Source organism: Pogona vitticeps, chromosome 12 (assembly GCF_051106095.1).
Source record: "Pogona vitticeps strain Pit_001003342236 chromosome 12, PviZW2.1, whole genome shotgun sequence".
NCBI lineage: Eukaryota > Metazoa > Chordata > Lepidosauria > Squamata > Agamidae > Pogona > Pogona vitticeps.
The window spans coordinates 9,355,999-9,363,020 of NC_135794.1; positions in this window are offsets into that span (position 1 = coordinate 9,355,999).

Here is a 7,022-nt window from a genome sequence, read left to right on the forward strand (position 1 = left end):
GTGATTGACTGAATCATAGATTCATCGAATCACGGAGTTGGAAGGGGCCTATAAAGCCATCCAGTCCAACCCCCTGCTCCGTGGTTTCCAACTAGAGGGCTTAGAAAGATTAATTTTGACTGCAACTTTCCAACTGCCCCAGTCCAGGAGATTTCAGGTGCTGTGGCCCCCAAAATGAACCTTGCCAAGTTCTGCACTAGTCACGAATAAGGGCCGAGGAACAGAAGAACCTGCCAAGATCAAACAGGACTTAGTGGCAGAGTCCAACGTCCTTTGCACGCAAACAGTCCCTAGCTGTTAACTTTATGGCCAGGCAGAGCTCCAAAACCCCAATAAAGACCTAGAGAAAAACCTTGTCCAAAACCCTGAAGACTCACCCGCCGCCAGTCAGTGTCAATAATATTTATTTATTTAAACATTTTTACACGTATCCCTTTCTCCTTTAAAAGGACCCAAGTGGCTTACTTACATCATCAAAGAGAATATTTAAAAGGAAAACAAACAAATAAAAAGTATAAAAATATATAAAAAGAATTAAATAAATGTTATATTAAAAACAGTAAATAAGATTGATACTAAAAACACATTTAAAAGCAACAAGGCACAACTATTAATTTAAAAAACCATTTACAGTAATTTTAAAAAAATCAATTAATTAAAAAAAAAACCATTTAGGCAACCAGCCATTAAGGGAAAGCCTGCCTGAAGAGAAAGGTCTTCCCCTGTTTGTGGAAGGAGAACCAAGATGGGACCAGCCAGGCCTCCAGTGGGAGGGAGTTCCAGAGTCTTGAGGGCAACCACAGGAAAGGCCCTCTCCCCAAGCGTCCTTGTGCGGGTGGTGGGACCAAGAGAAAGGCCTCGCCTGAGGATCTTAACACCCAGGCAGGCCCATCAAGGGAGATGCGGTCCTTGAGGTAGCCGGCCCAGTGACTGAAATCACTGGTCTACCTTCATTCTGTTTAAATCTGCTCGTTTAGCACAATCAAAAGGTTTAGATTCTTCCCATGTGCAACAGCATGAGCTTCCAGGGCCACTCCAGGATAGGAGTGGGAGGTACCCATGCCTAGCAATCTGCTGCTGCCAGCCAGAGTAGGGAACACTGGTCTGGATGGGCCATGGATCCACTGTAGTGCTAAGGCAGCTTGGTTGCCAACTTACCTTGGCAAAAAATCCGTAAGCCTAAAGTAGCTCAAGGCCATCCCATTGAGCTCCTCCCTTCACCAAGTGAGGTTTGGATCTTGGGTTTTAAGTCCAAAACTCTAGCCCAGAAATGGGCAACTTCAGCAAAGCTGGGGTGTGGGGGGGCAATTTTATACCTTCGGGACCCTCTTGGGGGTTACAGAAGCAGCCGAAAAATGTGTGAGCAAAGATAGAAAGCACCATGACGTTCTGAAAGGGGGGAAATTGTGGGTGTTCTCTCTTTCAGTGGTTCATGAGGGCTTTCTCAGTTCCATGACCCTGACTGTGAATTGCCCCCCCCCCTTTGGAGACTTGACTGGCACTAACCTTGGCCTCTTTCTGGCATAAAGTCAAAACATGGGTGTTGATTAGATCCCTTGGAGGTTGACGATCTCGGCCTTAATAGGTTTTAATATATTTAATGTTTCAGTTCTGTGTGCTTTAAAACTGCTTGATTTAAAACTGTTTAAAGATTTTGGTGTTTTTAAAATGTTTTGTACACCTCTGTAACTTGCCCCCCCCCAGATCTTGTAAGATTAGATAGACAGACAGACATACAGATAGATAAAATCTACTGTATTGTTGCTTCCAAAGCCTTTATTTTAGAATATTAATTTGGATTTTACTTTTCAGTGCCGCCAGTTTTTGGCACATGCAGGAGAGTTCTGGAGGCTGCAAAACCACCTTTGGACCCCTCCTCTAGCCAAGTAGCCCGGGCGGAGGAGGAGACGCTGCAAAATGAATAAGCCCCCCCCCCAAACCTCCCTCTCGCCTTGGCAGGTAGTCTAAAAGCGGGCATCGAGCCTTGGCCGTGAGCATCCGGGCTGAATGGGGACGCCCTCGCTTATTGATCCTCTCCCCTTCCTAACCGAACCTCCCCTTGGAGCGAAGGGAAAGAAACCCTTGGCCCTCCAGACCCAACTCCCCCAGACTACAACTCCCATCGGCCCCAGCCGGGAGGGTGCTCCTGCCGCCGCCGTGCCCTCCTTGTGGTAGCGCAGGGCTTACGGCCAAGCAAGCTCCCTTTTCCGGCCTTGGCGCCCCGAGGGCGGAGGCCGGCGAAGCGCAAAGGAGCCCCCTCGGGGCGCGCCCCGGACTGGCGAGGCTTGGGCTTCGCACGCGAGGCCGGCAATCGTTAACCCGGGAGCGGGGCCATCACCGCGGGCCTGGAAGGGAAAGCCCGGCGCCCTCGGCTCAGAGCAGCGATAACCTTCCACCTCGGCTTGGCTCCCGGCGCGATCCTTCCCGGCCGCCGCCTGCCCCGGCCGGTGGCCTCCCCGCTCCCCCCACGCCAGCCCCGGGCGCCAGCAAAGAAGGGAGCGCTTGCACCCACAGCCGGGAATAGAGGACTTCGGAGACGACCATTGCGGTTAAGCCGTGGGCCACCTTGGGTCCCGATTCTGGGAGAGACAGGCCGCCCAATCAAACAAAGAACAAACTTCCCGGAATGCCCCAGCCAGCCTGAGCAATGCCTGGGGGATTCTGGAATTCCAAGGCGACCCAAATCACTTTTCCTAGCACTGCACAACAGCAGGTTGCAAAGTATATTTGCTCCAAAGTAGAACCTTCAGGATCGGGATCTCGAGGGCCCCCCAGGAAGAAAAGGGTGTCGATCTCTATGTGTTAGGACAGAGGAAGAGTAGGAGAAAAACCCAGACGGTTAAGAAGAAACATCAGGAAGACTGAATATTTTTCTGTAGCCAAAAATACACAGCATTGCAGACTGATTGATTGATTGACTGATTGATTGATTGACTGACTGACTGACTGACTGATTGATTGATTGATTGATTGATTGATTGATTTTATTTATATCTCGCCTATCTGGTCGGGCGAGGACCACTCTAGGTGGTGATTGATTGATTGATTGATTGATTGATTGATTGATTGATTGATTGATTGATTGATTGATTGATTGATTGATTGATAGGCTGCCTTGGGGACTTAAGGCAGCTGACAGTATTGAAAAGAATAGGATTTAAAAAATACCATAACTTGTACATTAAAAACCAATTAAACTATAGTACCGATTAAATACAGTGAATTATATAAAAACTTTAAAAAAACAGCATTAAGGGACTCAGTTATTATTGTTAACAGCCTTCTTGAAGGGGTGGATCTTCAACTTTTGGTGGAAGAATTAAAAGATGAGAAACTCTAAGAGTGCACCCCTATGTGTATCTACTCACCAGGAAGCGCCATTGATTATAATGGGCTTCCTCAGACACATGGGACTGAGCTGGGTGCAAGTTCCATTTAAATCAATAGGAACACTTCTGATTAGGTATGTACAGGATTCCATCATAAAGCTCCGATCCTGTCCATACATGCAGTCCACAACCTCAGTGGACACTCTGAATACATATATACAGAATTGGATTCAAGGGCTGCGATCCGGTGCCCATGTTTCTCAGAGTAAGCCTGAGTGGGCATTTTACCTGTCAAATGAAAACAGACGACATTTTGTTTACAAAAAACATAAAGATACAAAACAATGAAAACAATACATCAGTGATAGTAATAATGATGATGGAATACATAAACAAGAATGCATGGGAATTTTGTTTAATTAGTAGATCAATCCATTTCAGATGCTTTATTGGCTAATTGACAATGCAGACCTCGGGTGTCTTTTGTTTATTTTTTGTTTAAAAATAGAGGTGAGCTTTCAGAAAGAAACAGCGCATATTAAATAAAGCTAACCTTCCCCTCTACCAGTTTCATACTCGGATCTTGGTTTATTTTATGTTTATACTTCACCTATTCTCCAGTGAGCTCAAAGCGGTACAGATTTGCTTTTTCACACACCCTTTTAATCTTCAGAACACCCTTGTGAGCTAGGCCAGCTCTAAAGAATATCAAGGTCGTCTAGTGCGATTCAGACCAAGGGGGATTTGAAAACCAGATTTCTCTAACCTTCCCAAATTCATTTGATGGGGATCCCAAAGAGGGTCTTCTCCCTGGCTGCTCCCAGACTCCAGAACGCACTACCCTAAGAATCCAGATTGACCCCCTTCCTCTTGTCCTTCTGTGGGCAGGGAAGACCTCCCTTTTCATGCAGGTTTTTAAATTATAAATGTCTAGGGAAGGCTCTGTTTGTTGAAATTTAGATATTTTTTAATGCTCATTAAAAAGGTTTTTTTAACATTTTTAATCTTAGTTTTAATCCCGATTAAGGTTTAATTATTTTACCATAGTTTTGTATAGTAGAATCTTAAAATTATTATTGTGCCTTTTTACTTGTTGTGAACTGCTTGGGGTCCCCTAAGGTGTCATATAAATCTGTTACATAAATGACTAGTATAGAGCCCTGGTTTTTATTGGAATCGGGTATCCCCATGGGTGAAAGCTATTATTGATGGCAAAATACCGAGAAGCGGGGTCAGTTTTAGGGCGATCTTGGCGTGGCGTGCGTTATTTGTGAATGGAAAACGCTTTCCCGAGCAGCGATTTTCTCACGCTGGAAAAAACAGCTCTCCCGAAGCGTTTGCTTGTTTTGGCGGCGGTCCGAGAGAGATTCATTGCAAAGGGATTCGCCAGTCTAATGATGAGAGACACCGCGATCCACCGGCTAGGCACGCAGAGAGCCGGATCAGCCTGACAGCGCGCACGCGACCCCGAGCGAGCGCGCAATTTCCGCGGAAGGCAAACCCGCGCGAGTCCTGGGAGGATTCGCACGCGAGTCCAAACGCCTCGCACGGCAGGGTTCAGGTTCGGCGCCAGGCGCCCTTTGGCGCTTCCGAGAACTTTCGAGCCGATGGCGTTTGTAGTATTTCGATTCACCCGTTCAGATGACTCAGGCCGAAGACTGAGCTGGTGAAATCGGATTATAACGCATCAGACTTCAATTTGGCCTATTTCGACCTGTGCGTTCACATTAAAATTAAAAAATAACCCCCATCCCGCACGCAGAAAAAAAACCCCGATAGCATAAAAGAGGAAGAGGCAGCTCAGCCGTGTCCTTGATTTCCTAGATTTCTACATGTAAGGTTTTTCTTTCTTTCCGTATTTAGGAACTTTTTTTTTAAAAAAAAAATCTGAACCCCTCTGCTCCTCACCAGCAGTTTTTGTAATTTGAAGTTAGACTCACACATCCTTTGGGAAGCGCCCCCGCTTTTACACTTTTCCTCCCTACGTCCCCCGAGTCCTGCCGAGACCCTCATTCTGTCCATTCCCCGCACTAGGTGTTCTTATATAAGTACTGTACTGTATTATAGGCTCCACTTGTCTTTTCGATGGAGATTTCTCCCTGTCTTGTGGCCGTAGAAAAAGTCTCACAGATTTACCCCTTCCCCGTCTCTTCACCTCTTTTTTCTTAATATCCATAAATGTTTCTAAACTGCCTTGAGTGGAATGGAAAGGGGAAGCATACATTTAATAAATTTAAAAAAAATTATTTATTGAGTGTGGGCTGCCTCCCTTTCCCTGGGCCGTGTGTTCTGCCATGAGGCAAGATTTAGTTTTAGGACGGGTATATTTTCTAAATAGACTTAGCAACCTTTTCATTGTAAGCTCAGCTTCTGCCTGAGTTTTAAAACAGAGACGATAAGGGTTTTTAAGTGCTCACAGGGAACGCCCTTGATTTTCATTCTACAGTACTGTGCTCACAAAAGCAACTCCTTGAGAAGCTCTCCCAGATACGTATACTTAATAATCTGAACCCAAAATCACAATATTTTCCCAGTTCTGGAACTGTGGACTAGCGGTCAGGAAAAGCCATGTGGCCTAGTGGTTAGAGCCGAGACTTGGGAAGGCCAGCTTCTAGGCTCCAGTGAGCAAAGAAGACACACACCCCCTCCCCGGGTGACCATGGGCAGCTCAGGGACACTCGCCTACCTCTCACCCTGTGGCTTGTGAATGGGAAGACCAACGCACCGTGCTGTTTAAGAAGAACTTTTTCTGTTCTTTCGGGTCTACTTTTTACACTCCAGTAAAGTCCTGGTATAAAGTGAGGCTTCTCTCCCCACCCACCCCACCCCGCTTTAGAGGGAAACAGCCTTGTTGTCTTCTTTTAAAACAGTAATAAATAATAATCGGCAGGAAGGCTCATCCTTAATGAGAACACTCTCCTAAGTGCCCGGTCTTTACGTCTGAGGAAGTGGACTTGTCCACGAAAGCTCATCTTAAAATACAGCTGTTAGGCTTTCTGTCTTCTTTATTTTTCATTTTCATTTTTTGCCTTAATGAGCACCGTCACCCCTACCCTTCCAGCTGGAAGCCTGCCTCTGCCCCCGGGACTTTTCTGCTGTGGAGGATCAGGCTTCGATCCAGGAGGAATCGGAACTGCTTCTGGGAGAAAAGGGGGGTGGGATGGGGTGGGGGTGGCACACCTTGAACAAAGCCCAAAACGCAAAGTGTGGAGAATATCTTTAGATCACGAATAGATCAAAAAGAAGCAAGCTTTTGAGCCCTGCAGGGCTCTTCCGCAGGGCAGGCACCGCCGGGCAAAGCTGGGAGGCAGAGAAACAGAGGTGCGCAGCTGGCTTGCCCCGCCTGAAGAAGAATCCTGCGGGATTCAAAAGTCTGCCTATGTTTTTTTGCTGGTTAAATAAAAAGATTTCAGCCCACCACCTTGTGTCTGGCTTCTATGGGAGGCAGGACGCGTTTCCGGACCGTCCTAACTTTGGAAGGGGGAGAAAAGAACCCGATTCTTTGCTGCTGCGGTTCATCCAATGCGCAAGTTTCCCTCCATCCACAGCTGCTTGAGGAGTCGTCTCAGGTCTTTGCAAAAAACAAACACCCGTGTCGCTTACGGGAAAGCAGCAAACATGAACCTCGAAAGATGTTGGCTTAAAATGATCGGGGAAGCAGGCTGGGATCCTGAAACTCACGTACCTGGGAGG